The sequence below is a fragment of the Alosa alosa genome, chromosome 19, assembly GCF_017589495.1.
Source record: "Alosa alosa isolate M-15738 ecotype Scorff River chromosome 19, AALO_Geno_1.1, whole genome shotgun sequence".
Classification (NCBI taxonomy): Eukaryota; Metazoa; Chordata; class Actinopteri; order Clupeiformes; family Clupeidae; genus Alosa; species Alosa alosa.
The window spans coordinates 19,911,989-19,926,851 of record NC_063207.1 but is presented as its reverse complement, the minus strand read 5'-3'; the positions used below and the strand labels follow the sequence as shown (position 1 = coordinate 19,926,851).

At 44.7% G+C, this 14,863-nt stretch overlaps 1 protein-coding gene across 4 annotated transcripts in view; it reads left to right on the top strand.

The window, feature by feature from the left end:
* Positions 1–14,863, top strand: part of tiam2a (TIAM Rac1 associated GEF 2a) — a 76,480-nt gene that overhangs the window by 19,158 nt on the left and 42,459 nt on the right. For 2 of the 4 annotated variants that reach the window (XM_048227882.1, XM_048227883.1), the window contains exon 2: positions 14,631–14,730. The gene's annotated coding sequence lies outside the window, so the exon portion shown is untranslated. The other 2 variants (XM_048227885.1, XM_048227884.1) reach the window with 2 other exon arrangements.

Below are 14,863 nucleotides of genomic sequence, written 5' to 3'. Positions count from 1 at the left end.
GGGTGCTGTCCTGGAGCATACCTTTAAACAAATTCAACTGGGCAAATATTGTGGTTGGCAGACAGTCACTTCCCCCGACCCAGCTACAGTGGAGGCTGCATGAGACCTGGTGGGTTCTCTGCTCAACTCTCTAGCTTGAATAATTCACCGTAAACTCTGGGCTCTAGCTCAGTCACTGTTTGTATGTTTTTCACACCACGATCAGACTTGTTACATGACAACCTGTTCAAACATAATGAGCTGAAACAATCTGCCAGAGTTTAGCTGATATTTGTCCTGCCACTAAAGGGATGAACTAATTGTCACATTACACTCTCTTGGTCCTTCTGTGACAGTCCAGGCATGGGCAGTGAACTTGCGAGGCCACATGCCCTGTGCGAACTTCTATTCTTAGACGTTGACATTCATCCGTCATTTGAGAAGCTTCCTCCTAATCTGCCCCCAGCTCAGTGTTAAATAATGGTGTTAAAGGTACTCTGGTGTTAAAGGTACTCGAGTCAGAAGAGCAGCTGGCGTTTTAATATTTATTGGGGTAGAAAAAAAGAAATCCAAAGCACTCAAAATTACTTAAAAAGCCTTTATTTCACTGAGCACCCTGGACTTTTTGTCTTTCCTTTAATATTTATTGATTTGAGCTTGCATTTTTGTTTCCCCCCCTGGCTTGTGGCTTTGCCTTAAAGTCCTGAATGCACCGCCGGTCCCCCTTCCCCCCCATCATTTCAGTTGCAAGCGTCCGTGCAGTTGTGAGGTAATCACTCCCTTCTGGTGGGGGTCTGGCGCTATGCGTTCGCGTTACCCCCAAGGATTAGTAGCTCCGGGTCAGTTCTCTCCCGCCATGCCCCTCTCTCTGTCCACGCTCAACAAGCTCTTTGTTGGCTAGCCCAGATGGGCCACCGAGGAGGAGAAGGAGAGGGGAGGGAGGCTTCACTTAAATCTGGACCTCTCTGGGGAGGAGGATTTGAGTCACATATCCTGTGTGCTGTGAAACAACTACTGACCACTATGTGTGTGTGTCATCTGTGTGTGTGTGTGTGTGTGTGTGTGTCAGTGTCATCTGTGTGTGTGTGTGTGTCATCTGTGTGTGTGTGTGTGTGTGTGTGTCGTCTGTGTGTGTGTGTGGATTTGTGGATTTGTTACGACACACAACCCTCAAGCAGCACTCCCTGCGGGCTGTACGGGAGGTCAGTCATTGCATGTCATGCTGGGATGCTCAAGCAGCCTACATTCCAGGCTTTTAACAATACGACTGTTCAGGCTATCTACTAGTACTCTGGATGATAGTAGAAGCATTCATATTAAAATTTCATAGAGAGTGCCAGTGTCCAGCAGATGTCCCAACAGCTCACCATCAGTTTCAGACATGTTCATTGGCACTTGTAACAGACATTAGACTGTGGTGGACCTCTGAAAGGACATTAAAGTCTTCATCATATTCATTCTTACAGTGGGACATGTGATGTAAAAGAAGAAGTTGCAAATCATTAAAAACAGAGTGGAAAGGCTCACACCCATTTCTGTGACTAATACAGTCCATTTGTCTAGGAGTGGTCACTGTGTCCTGTCTTAGGTCATGTCTTAGGGTGTGGAGAAGTTGTCTAAAATGTGTTCACTTACATTGAATGATTTTATGTCATTCTCTTCCCCGCTACAATGTTCTGTTATCTGGGAGACACGTCGTTTGTAAATTCTGCCTTGTAAAAGATAACTCGTTTGGTTAATTCTACCCTAAGGGTGAAATCTTATTATGCAAGAAACATTTTAATGATTATTATTCTTATCCACATCCCACATTTCTGGAGCCTGTTTAATCTCAGCTACCACAACTCTAATCCTGATGTTGAAGGGGTAATTTTCGGCATGAGGGATGTCTCTTTCCAGTAACAACTACTGTGGCGGGTGAAAGGCATCAAGCCTTGTGGTCTGTATGCTCGTGGAGCAGCACGCCACACTGGAATCGTGTGGCTTCTTCAAATAATAATGATATTTTATAGTGAGTAGCTCCACAACGGCATTCCACAGCTTGTAATAATGGCATACAGAAAAGCCATGGACTGGTTTGCCACAGCCTGCATGGTGCCTTATGTAGTGTTAAGATTTTACCTCTGCAAATCAGCAAGCTTCATGTTCCTCGCCACTGCAGTATGTGTCAGTCTGATTGGTGAATGACCCTATATGACCACCCTATCAGCTCATCCTTCTCTATTAGTGTTGGGTGGTGGGATGACTGTAAGCTGTACACTTGGCTGTAATGAGCTTCCATGGCATAAAGTAGAACATACACACACACAGCCCCAGGCCGGAGGCATCTCGTGAATCATTGAGCAGCCTCTCTCAGGAATGTCTCGGGCGATGCCGCCGAGCCCTCTGCCCATGTGCGAGGAAGTGGGATGCCAGGCCTGGATAATGACGGTGCTTTTAACAAGCTGCCCCCACTCTACACCAGGCTCCCTGAGCCCACCAGCAGCAGACTCTGGCCTCTCTCAGACATGGTATATGGAACAGCTTGTGCCCGGGCTGTGTTCAATTACCTATCATTACAATGCAGCACACATAACACACACGCACACACACACACACACACACACACACACACACACACACACACACACACACACACACACACACACACACACACACACACACACATACTCAGAGCTGTCCCTCTAAACCCGCCTCTGCCCTCCATCAGATGAGGACTCATGCGGAGACCTTAGGCACATTATTTAGCTTAGCGGCGCAGTGCTATTACTGCACACACAGCTGTGGTTGGTCCTCACTAGACCCCACTCCATCGCGTCTAGCTCTCGAACTGGCTCACTTCGTTGTGTGTTACTGTGTGTTTATTCTCACAGTTGTGTTTTTTTTGCCGCACTATTGAACCCTTCCCTTTCTGTTCTTTCCTGTCATTATCGCGAGACGACTCTGACTTGGTGGTGAAGTGCTGACTTGGTGGCAAACCCTAGATTTCTTCAGCCTGGAGACAAAGAGTCTAGTGGGAGATGGTGGTGTACTAGCTGCGGGCGTATGGGCCCAAGCACTGATCTGTGGAAGTGTTTTTTCCTCACCACCCAATAACTCTTTTTTGCGGGCAGTGTGTTATTAGCTAGCTTTAGCCACAGGAGGGGCAAACGGAACTGGTTTGTGGCAGTTGAGCAATTGCCTCCAGGGTGCAGTATCCAGAGGCAATATCTTTCAAGTTGTCTTCGATTTAATACTGGAGGTGCAAGAGGAATGGTCCCTTGTCCTTTCACTAACAGAACAGCTTAACCTCTCTTGACCTCTTTGAACAGAGGCATCTGTTAGACCTGCTCTCACTTTTCTAGATGTACTAGGGTCATGCCCAGGAGACAGTTTTCAGCTGTTGTCTTCCATTTGTTTGAGGGATGTATTCAACAGGATATCACTGTATCAGGATACAGTTTAATAGATAGTTAAAGTATTTAGCAAAATATTCAGCATTTGATAATACAATCTGTTATATTTTATGAATTGCATCATGATGATATTGTATCAGAAAGCTTGTAGCCTTGATGAAATGTTGCATAAAGGCACAATGGCATAGCTGATGGCCATGTTTTAGGAAAAGAAAAGATTGACTAGCCTCTCCATCTTTTGGATAGAGCTGCAGCTAAGTTGGCTAGTTTTTTTCCAAGTCTTGCATCTGTTCTGTGCACTTAGCGCAGAGCAGCATTCTCCCACAGCTGTTTTAGTTCTTGTGCTGATTTACCAGACTGGAGTAACTCATCTCCCATGTGGTAATACAGTAAACGGATCTCCTCCTCTACCGTGTTCTGGTTTCCCATGTTGTAGTTTTGCCTGTGGATTGACAAAATATATGACTGTTTTGAAGCAAAGTGTAAGCTTCTTCTGTTTGACTTGCAGACTGACGTTGGCCAGATCTGTTAATTCACATTTATGTAGACCTAAATACACTGATACCGGCACATTGTTTACTGTCCCTCATACCCTGGAGAAATAGAAATAAACCATTAGCCTCTAAACAGTTCCTTCTGATATAAGTAAAACATTGGAAAACAACTCGTTCAATCATTGTCACTGGGTTGTACCAAGCAACACTTCTGAAACTTACATCTCAATCTTGCCCTCCACTCATGGGGCTTGAAGACAGCCCCTCTCTCCACGACACACTTCCCTGCATGGTGGCCCCCACTGTTGACACACTTCCCTGCATGGTGGCCCCCACTGTTGACACACTTCCCTGCATGGTGGCCCCACTGTTGACACACTTCCCTGCATGGTGGCCCCACTGTTGACACACTTCCCTGCATGGTGGCCCCACTGTTGACACACTTCCCTGCATGGTGGCCCCACTGTTGACACACTTCCCTGCATGGTGGCCCCACTGTTGACACACTTCCCTGCATGGTGGCCCCACTGTTGACACACTTCCCTGCATGGTGGCCCCACTGTTGACACACTTCCCTGCATGGTGGCCCCACTGTTGACACACTTCCCTGCATGGTGGCCCCACTGTTGACACACTTCCCTGCATGGTGGCCCCACTGTTGACACACTTCCCTGCATGGTGGCCCCACTGTTGACACACTTCCCTGCATGGTGGCCCCACTGTTGACACACTTCCCTGCATGGTGGCCCCACTGTTGACACACTTCCCTGCATGGTGGCCCCACTGTTGACACACTTCCCTGCATGGTGGCCCCACTGTTGACACACTTCCCTGCACACACTTCCCTGCATGGTGGCCCCCACTGTTGACACACTTCCCTGCATGGTGGCCCCCACTGTTGACACACTTCCGAGAGGAATCTGGGTTGCCTGGTCGCACTGAAACCAGCTGCTGCTTATACCTGAATAAGGCTAGCAGGCAAGCCCCTATCTCCAGGGACTGAAGCTCTTAACAGCCTTGGTTAGGCAGTAAAATGCTGTAGATTCAAGCAATAAAATCTCCTTGACATCCATAACGAGCGTGTGCATCATTGTCGCTTTTGCGAGCATTACACCTGAACCAATAGAAGCTGGAAGAGTTCATTTATATATTTCATAACTATCTGCCATGGTGGCTATGGAGCTTGGAGTGGAGTCACAGTGTTTTAAAGGCTCACCTCATTGAGAGGTAGCTGGTCAGCAGATTTCTGCTGCTTTGACACACTGCATCTGGCCTCTTGCCAGACTCACTTCATCATAAATATAGTCACGTTGCTGATCGAGGAAAATCTCTCAGTCCCCAGTTCCCCCCATCTTCTCCTACATGCATGTATGCCTCCTCAGCTAGGATCCCGAGCCGGACTCCAGAGCCGAGGAGGTGTGATAAGATTTAAAGTCCATAAATTAATAGACCTGCCATGGGCATGGTTCAGCGGGCCCATTTGTGAAGTAAAGGCAATTATACTTTGAGTTAGCCAGCACTGCACTATAAGCACAAGGACTTAACATATCCTCGAGACTTCTGCGTCTGAAGGAGGACTAAAATAGTATTTTTTGAATCTGAAAATAAAAGAGAAAAGGAAGTGACCTTGCCTTGCTGCAACGCTATCTCTAAGCTATGGTCATTTTGCTTGTAGTTCACCAGTAGCAGCTCTTTATTTATTCCCTTTGGTTCGTTCTCCCTGTTTCGCTGCCTCCCAGCCGGAGTGTAATGTGTCTGTACTCGCCAGGTGCCTCACGTCGTCTGCTGCTGTGTAAACAGTCCTAAACTCTAGAGCCAAAGATGAGACTTAATTGATGGTTTATTTGGAGACGGTTGCAATCAGACTGTTTACCCAAAACGGCTCCAACAAACCTTCAGCGTAATGAGACTGGATACCCTGTGCTCTCTGTTAACAAACCAACTGATCTGAGTCCTTGTACTGGCCACACAAGTATGGAAAAGTCAAATAAAAAGATGGAACAGAGCTGAATCATCTAACAGCCGAAAGTGTTAGCATAAAACATAAGTAAGTAAATACACAGAAGTTCCAAGGACGTTCGAAACCAAGCAAGTGTTTAATTTTATTGGAGCTGAAAATCACTGTGTACAGAAAGGCTATTTAAGAATATATTACAAAATAATATGTACATTTAGGCAATCAGAAGGGGAATTGAAATGCATAAAATAAAATTCTGACTGTATAACGATGAGGCTTTTGTCACCTTCTGCACTATTGGTGAGACACATACAGTATGCAGGCAGGAGCAAGCAGGAACGTGTGCTGAGTCAGCTGCAAAGGAGCCTTGGATCTCCATGATGGCCTCTGCTCCAGTTTTTATTCCAATATCTTTATTCATATCCTCATTTATTCACTGTCAGTGGGCCCTCTATAGAAGATGGTGGTACAGGATGGCTTTTAGCTGACATCCAGATAGAGTTCTTAACACAAGCATATTCAAAATAGTGTATTAATGGCTGGTCAGATTATTGGCTGTGCAGTTTTCTGTGCCCTCTGGATTGTGCACAGGTACTCAGTTTATGGATGAGACTCAAAGTGGAACAGTTTGGACTTTTATCTCCAGCATATGGTCATTAGTGGTGTAAGGGCGCGAGAGCAGTTAACCTTTGATTAATGCGGGTGTCTGTGTGTGGTGTCAAAGGGCTGAGTTTCATACTCAGCACTCTGCAGAGCAGAAACGAATTTGCGTTTCACTACAAGGTAGTTCGATTTAAAGACTTTCTGATGTCACAGCCTCGAAAAAGAGTTAAGACAATGGAGGTCTATGTGGGTGATTAGTGGGCTGTGGGTGGTTTAGGGTCACACGTGCAAACACACACTGGGCTACACACATCTGTCTGCATTAGAGATCATTTGAATGTGGCACTGCTGTGATTTGTGTGTAGCAGTATATTTTTTGCATGTAAACATGAGGTTAATTATTGACATACTCAGTCACCATGTAATCAGGTAGACCTCTCTGCACGGACTGGATGACACTTTGTTTGCATGTGGTCAGTCCGTCTGATGGATGAGGAGCCGGGAACTCTAATTTGTCATCTCCGTGTCCGTGGCAACTGCAGCCACCACAAAGTAGCACGTGAGCAATGCACCATGATTTTATTAATCACCTAGCGCTCCGTCTGTGGATGTGACGGATCACCATGCGTCAGGGATGGGACAGCCTGAGTCAACCTGATTCGATTTAAGAGTAGATAACACAGTTTAGGCCTCACTCCATATGTGTCGCGTGTGACATTATTGTATGGGCGTGTGTGTGTGTGTCTGTGTGTGTGTGTGTGTGTGTGTGTGTGTGTGTGTGTGTGTGTGTGTGTTGCGGCAAGTCATCACAATAGAGTGGAGAGCCTCGGTCTGCCAGATGCACACATGGCGAGCTGTAAGGAACTTGAAGAAGTCGAGAAGTAGCCTATGTGACCACAGTATAAAAATTCTTTGCCGTGTTATGTAAAGAAAATGGGGAGTACAGTACAAGAGGAGTACAGTTGTGGACATCAGCTCAGTCTAGCAGACAGTTGTGGAAGCTACCCCCTTTGGGCCACGTTTGTGTTAGATCTTTGCCAGGTAGCGTGTGTGGTTAATATTTTAGCTTTTGCACACTGACTGGGTGAGAAGACTTGCCTTGTGTGGCTCACTGTAGGTGTGTTTTTCACTCTGCTGTCGTTCATTGCAGTGCCGGTGGTTTTGCTCTCAGTGTCACCCTCACACGTGATACCTCTACACACCACCCAGCGCAGCACCAAAGTCCCAGTGAAATGCAGATTGACATTCCCCCAAAGGATCAGAACACTTGCCTTCCATTGAACCTGACACTCACAGCAGTTTACACACATCTCTGCCTCAATGCTGTCTTTTTTCTTTCCATTTTAACATCTATGTCAGTCAAGCTAGCGGCCCTTTTTGGGTTGCTCCCAGGAGTACCACTGACACCGAAGAGCACTGCAGGGCTTTCATCAAGCTACCCGTCTGAAGTTGTTGATTCCTGTCTCAACCTTACATTTCTGTGTGATTCGTGCCTGGTGAATTGCGGATAAAGCAGAATCTGACAGGTTATAACCACCAGGAAGAAATGTTTCTAACTCATAGTGAGCTTGTGTCACTTAAAATGTCTGTTTCATGTTTGCATTGTTACGCAGTATAATGAGCACACAATTGTTGAACTGTTACAGGTGAACACAAAGACCATGTGCTTAAACAATTAAAAAAAGGAACAAAGGAAATCATGAATAATTGCTCTTGAGAACTAGAAAGGTGTTCAGTGATGAAAGTGATGTGGTGAAATTGAAGTAAATAATTAGTCTGGTTCAAAGGTTTAACACTTCAGTCAAGTATTTTAACAATGTCCCACTGAAGTCTATTGTATGATGCAGGCTATTGTTACAGGTCTATGGTCTGTGTGCCAGGACATGGTTAATGGCTGCTGAATGCCAGACTAGTTATCAAGTTATTTTTAAGGAGCAATGACATCAACAAGATAAGAAAAATAAAAAATGAATTACTTTTCTCTTGGCACTAAGTTCCACATTGCTTTGAGAGAGAGAGAAGAAAAGAGGGTGGGGATTAGGGGCAGCGAGTCATGATCTATGACCTCTGGGTCTCAGGATTCTGATGTGTCTACATTCCAGCTCTCCTGCTTTCCTCCCTTATTCTCTCTTTTCCTGAACCCTCCCACCCATTTTTATCTGCTTATGTTTTAATCGTTAGATGATTACATCTCTGGAGAGTTGCTTTCACCGGCTGTATTCTCGTTGGGAGAGCATTAATATGCAGAATTATGACAGCTAATGAGTCAACATTTGCCAGTTAGACTGCTCACATGAATCTGGGTTGTTTGGAACTTAAAAGTAAGAACCTTGTTATTTCTCCCTGCCTGCCATTTCTGAACAGGCTTAAACATTGCCCCGACCTAGCGTTACTGCTATTCCTTAATACTTAGATGTTTGGGTTGTAAGCCCAGTTTTTTTCCCCCAACACGAATGAGTGAAGGTTATCATTGTTTAAAAATGAAAGGGGAAGATAGGGCAGTCACATAGTGTTCCACCGGGGAGCATAAAGAAAAGTAGGCATGAAATAACATTTTTTGTTAACCTTTTTAAACAAAGTCGACTAGTAAACAGATCAGTCTACAACTTTACTATTACATGGATTCTTTGGGTATTGTGTAGTCAAACTTTTTTTCTGCAGTAGCAATAAAGTCTGGTAACTGGTTTCGATAATTTGTTGAGGATCAGCTATTGTGCTTTCCAAGAAGAATACTAATCGAGTATGTCTGTCTCCACATTTTTCCTGTGATGTTCAAATCTTCACAAAGCCAAATCTCCATTTTCACCACTTCCACCACATACCAAGCTGAGTATAGAGACCATTTGGATCTGATCGCCAGTCATTGTACAAAGAGGCTATTCTTAAAACACACAGAGTGAGTGGTACATCAATTATTGAGAATGTGGTTAAAGTAAATGGACAAATCTATAAATACAGCACATGTATTACGCAATGTGTTAAATTATTCGGCTGCAGTTCTTTATATATCTTCTGAACGGGGCAGTTGGTAACAAAATTCAAGTAGCTTAGTGAAGTCGCTGTCAAAGGCGTGAGCCTTTAAATCAGTCAATGTTAAATTGAAACAAAGATGCTCCCTCTGTTGGACCTCATTGTGTATTAATCATCTGTACGTTTTCAAGCGGTTAATTGTGTTGGAACCACGGGCAGGCTCTTTGGTTTCATTAACGATCATTATCCACTGACGGCTTTTGTGTCAGTGACCATATATCATGTTTTCTCAATAGTTACTTTCATTCTCTCAGTGTTTGTCCTAAAGTGTAGACATTCATATTTTGGCATGAGTGAAATTTTTGAAAAAGAAGTCTGAAACTGAAAAAGAAAAGGCAAAGAAGATGCCAGAGCCTCCTGGCTTGCTGTAGTCCAGTTACTGGCTGGGTGCTTTTGTGGTTTTCTGAATGGGCTAGTTTGAATGAAGTTTCTGTGCAACCTCAAGTATGCAAGTCTTGGAAGAACACATATGTTTTTACAAAGATGTTTGTGACTGAGAGAACTCACCGGGAAAGCACAACATTTGTTCTGCAATTTTTCTGATGTTAATTCCTTAGAATTTGTGTGGACTTGACATTTGACCGTTTCTCCCCCCTCACCCCATTTATCAAATTTCAAAAGTCACTCAAGTTCCCGTAGCCTCCCCCCTTGACTCGGCTGCCTTTCTTCCTCTGATCCGGCCCTGTTTCCTCCCCCTCTCCCATCCCTCCTCCTCCCTGTCATTCTCTGGCTCTCTCGTTTCTCTCTGAGGGGCAGTCTTACTCCAGAGTGTAGTGTAAGTAGGGTGACGGAGGTATGTCGGGTCAGACGGAGCCCCGATTATAGCACACTCCCCACTGCCTCTCGGCCAGTCACTCGTCAGCCTGTCTGGCCCCATCATCTCCAGACGGCCCGTGGAAAACCACACGGGGTTTACTCCCACGTCCTGCTCGCAGTCGCCGGCAAGCGGAAAGCGGGCGACAGAGGGGGAAGAAAAAAAATCAGAGCGCAGAGCTGACGGGAGCCGCAGCTCCTAAACAAACAACCCGGAACGTGAAAGAAAAAGTGACTCGGAAGGAGGGGCCGGTAGTTTTCTCCTCTCATCTTCTCTCAAGCACGCACAGTTGCCCCGGCATCCAGGCTGTGAGGATTAGTGAGTTGCTTAGCCCCAGCAGCGTCGGGGCGGGAGTTTCCACGTGTGCCTGGTCTTGCATGAGTCAGGGTGTGCGTGCTTGTGAGTGTGTGTGTACACTGTTTGTGCCTGTTACTTTAAGAGAACAAGCCCAACTCAAGAGAAGCCACTCTGAGATCAGAGAGTGCTGGATTCTCTGTGGCTCTTCAAAGGGATGATAGATTAAAGCTCAGGATAGAGGTAAGGCGTGTGTTTTTGTTGTCTTTCCTCTCTCATCTTCTTTGTTGCCTCTATTAGAGGGATTTAGTAGTGTATGGAAAAAAAGAGAACAGCACAAAGGTGTTTTTATATGGAGCAGCAGGTGTGGACTGTGGCTAGACTACACCTGTCTGTGATCTGGCTTTATTTACAAAGTTTCCTTGTTTGCTTTGTCTGGAATCATTACTTGGCTGAATATTTGCCAGAGGCAGCTTTATGCCACACACACTGTGTGTTGCATGTGTTCTTTCAGAAGCTGACCCATAGCGCTCTAGAAGCTTTCACTAGCCCGTTCGTTTATTGACAGTGTTGTCAGTGTGCTATTTACAGCCTGACTTACAGTTTGCCATAATGGAAACTTGACAGTGTGCCCTAAATCCTTTGAACTTTGAACTCCAGAACGGCTAAGATTTCACTTCTTAAAAATAATTTGAAATGTAAAGGTAATTGTCATTGTTTGAAGTTTAGTTTGTATTATTCCCACGGTCCAAATGGAGTTACTAAATTGATGTTATGTTACTCCTGTTGTCCTGTTGCTATTTGGTCCAAGACTGTGCATCTGTGAATCACCAGATGAGTCATGTCCTTTTTTTTCGCACCACTTCAAATGAATGGCCAGCGGCTTTCTCCATCGTCCCTCTTTCTTTACAACAACTTCCTGTCCTCCCTTGAATGCATTCATGTGTCTTCCTTTCACTTGGCATTTCCCAAACACTGAGAATAGCTTCCTGTCCTCATGGCTGTGTGTCCCTTCTGAAGGAATTGCACACATGTTGTGTACCAGAGGGAGGTGATGAGGGTCAGTTCCACTCGCTGATTTAACTCTGAGAAGTTGGACTAAGGCAGCCACAAGGCTGCTAAGAATAACAAAGTACGTCACGAGTGTTAGAGAGCTTTCCAAGTTTCTCATCCATCGCACATTCATTTTTTTGTTGTATATTTTGAAAGTTTACGGTGCTGAATTTATATAATTCTGTTAACATTTCAAGTATTGCTAAAAAGGAATCGTTTTTTTATTTTTGAGAGTCCGAGGCTGATTTGATTTCAACATTTCAAGTATTCAGAGTTAAAATATTAGTGTGAGTTGTATTTGACCAGCATCCATTCCCTGAGCTTGTGTATATTGTGCTGCGTGGCCATGAAGTGTAGGTCTCTGGCTTGGTCAGCATTGCTGGGAGCGTTTGCACAGCACTGCATATCTGGTGGTCCTCCAGCTCAACCCAAGGGGGTTTAAATCCACCTTGCTATGGCAAGTTGCGTCAATGATTTGTAGACGCATCGTTCGTTCACATTTACGGTCAAGGGCATGCAAGTTGGCCTGCACATGCTGCTTTTGTCTCTGTCTCTTTTACCATATCTTTTCCACTCTCTCACAGACCGACACACACACACACACACACACACACACACACACACACACACACACACACACACACACACACACACACACACACACACACACACTCTTTCCCAGGGCTCACTGGGCCTCTGATAAGGTTAAAGAAGCCAGAGTGGGTGGAGGGGCCAGTGTGTCTGCAGTCCCAAGGACAAAATGGCATTCACATACATGCACATGTAAACACACACATTTCATGTTCACAGACACTTGTTCACTCATACTGGCACACACACACACACACACACACACACACACACACACACACACACACACACACACACACCACACACTTTTAATTCTTATCTATGCAAGTGCATGCAAACTGTGTTTACTGTGATAGGGATCACTAATCCCTAATCAAGGGGCACTTAAACAAAAAGGTGACAGGGGAGTTAGCAGCAGTAGTGTGCATGGTTACTGACAAAGTTGTGGGGTTAACAGGGGTGGTTCCTCTACTTGCGAGCAGATGGCTCCCATAGAAAGCCAGACCAAAGTTCACTGCTGAAGTGCAAACCCTGCGGAGTGTGTTGAACGTCATTTCATTGTAATCCACAGGCCCGTGATGGACAAGGTTGCCCTCAGTGAGGTACTCCTAAAGGAGGGCTCAGCCTTCCGGCAGACGGTTGTCGTCTGGTTCGCGGGGAGAGTGCTTGTGTGTTTGTGCCTCTGAGTCCTTTTCACAGTTGCAGCCTCCCCTCTGTGAATAGCGTCAGTGTGTAAGGGGCAGCGGCTATTTCTTTGCTAGCATTGATATGAGAGCAGGCATTGTGCTGACCTTCTATATGCTGACTGAAGCAGTGCCACAGGCTCATTTGTCTGTCCAACAAACCCTCTTTTCTTCCCGTCTTGTTGCCTCCATGTGTGTGTGGATGGGCCAAGCTTTCCCCCTCTTTTCGAGCCACTTTCGACCTGTGGCACCGCTCAGTCTTGATGCTAATCAGGCAGACAGGAGGTCAGCTAGGGGAAGACATGGAAAGGAAGCGGGCAAAGGGTGGCAGATGTTTTCAAAAATACATTTCCCAGGGTGCTAAGCCCATGTTTTCCCACAGTGGAGGGCATGGAAGGTTGCCACTGGCCTGGTGGAGTGATCAGGCCTGGTGGAGTGATCAGCTGTGGTCAAGCATGGCAAACGTATAAGCCGACGGCTTTCACTTTGTTGTTCCTTCTCCCATTTGCTTTCTCTCTGTCTTTGCACTCCGACTGGCTTTCTTAAAGCCACGTGGGCTTAAGCTGTGAGCCTGAGAGTCATAGCTTGTCCAGAAAGCTGCTTAGATACTTGAGACTACTATGCAGTGTCTTAGAGGTTTGCATGAAGCAGAGTACCTTATTTTTTAGGCTTTTATCTCTTTTTTTGTTTGCCATACATGTACAGTTAGTTATTAAATTATTTAGATCCTCAAGGTTATCATGCTAAACATGAGAGTACTTCCTTGTACCTTGTGTTGAAAAAACAAGGACATTGGTAGCTGTGGTAAATGCTGCTCCCACAAATACTTTGGGAAGAATCAAGTGGCACTTACCTAATATATTTGAGTGTATAGATTATTTAAGTAATTCCTTGAATATAAATCTCAACAGGACATGAGCAGTGTGGATAAATCTTGCCCTAACTCTTGATTCTTACAAATCTTACCCTTCAAAAAAGCCCCAGTGTCTAGTTGAGATGGGAGGTGGGTGGTGAGGGTTCAGGTATGGTGAAGGAAGCTCTGTATAGAGTATTGAGTTGTATGAGGGTCAGGATTTTTCACAAGGGGTGGGCCGGTCTAGCACAGGAAATCTCTCTGGCCACTTTTTCATTTGGCATCAGCTGCTGGACTAACTTGGCAGTGCAGAGTGAACGTTTTGAAAAAAAAAAAAAAAAAAAAAAATCCAGGAATTCCAACGTTCAAAAATAAACAGCAGGCAAACTGAAGACAGCTAAAAAAAAAGTTTTTCAACCGACTGAGTAAGAGCTCTGTGGGGATGGAAAAATGCAAGTAATGCTTAGATTTGAGAGTGAAATAAGTCTTTCAGTTTAGAGCTATGGAACTACCAATCTCCTGTAGTACATGAGATTGAACCGGTAGAGTTCCGACCGCATTTCATTCTACATGTTCTCTGTGTCAGGTTCTCTGATCTCTGTGTGTGACTGAAGAGCACATCCTCTCACAGAACAGATCCTTACAATTGAAACACATTACTCGCTTACAATTACTGATCACACTAATTAATGAATTTCAATAGATGTATTCCAATAGGATAAAGAATTTATTTGCTTGGGTCACATTAAATGTGTATTGAAATATAAAATCTGTTTGTGCTGTGTTTTAATGAATTACAATGTTTGGCGTAAAGCATCTGCTATCTTTAAATTAATCTTCTTTCCATACTTTCCAAGTTCATTGTTGTGTTTTTATTTCCATAGATGAACCTGTTCAAACTTGAAGGTGGCTTGTGAGGATCAGAAAAGAGAACCATGTAAACAGGATGGTTACAGATCACTGAGCAGAAACAAAACAGAGAAGGTGAGTCTACAGTACTTGATTGTGGAATGTGCAAACAAAACAAAACAAAAAAATTGTAGAGCGAATTTTAATGTACTTAAATGTTTTTAAAGGTCAAAATCAAAAAAGCGTAGCCATAAATCAAGAGTTAATG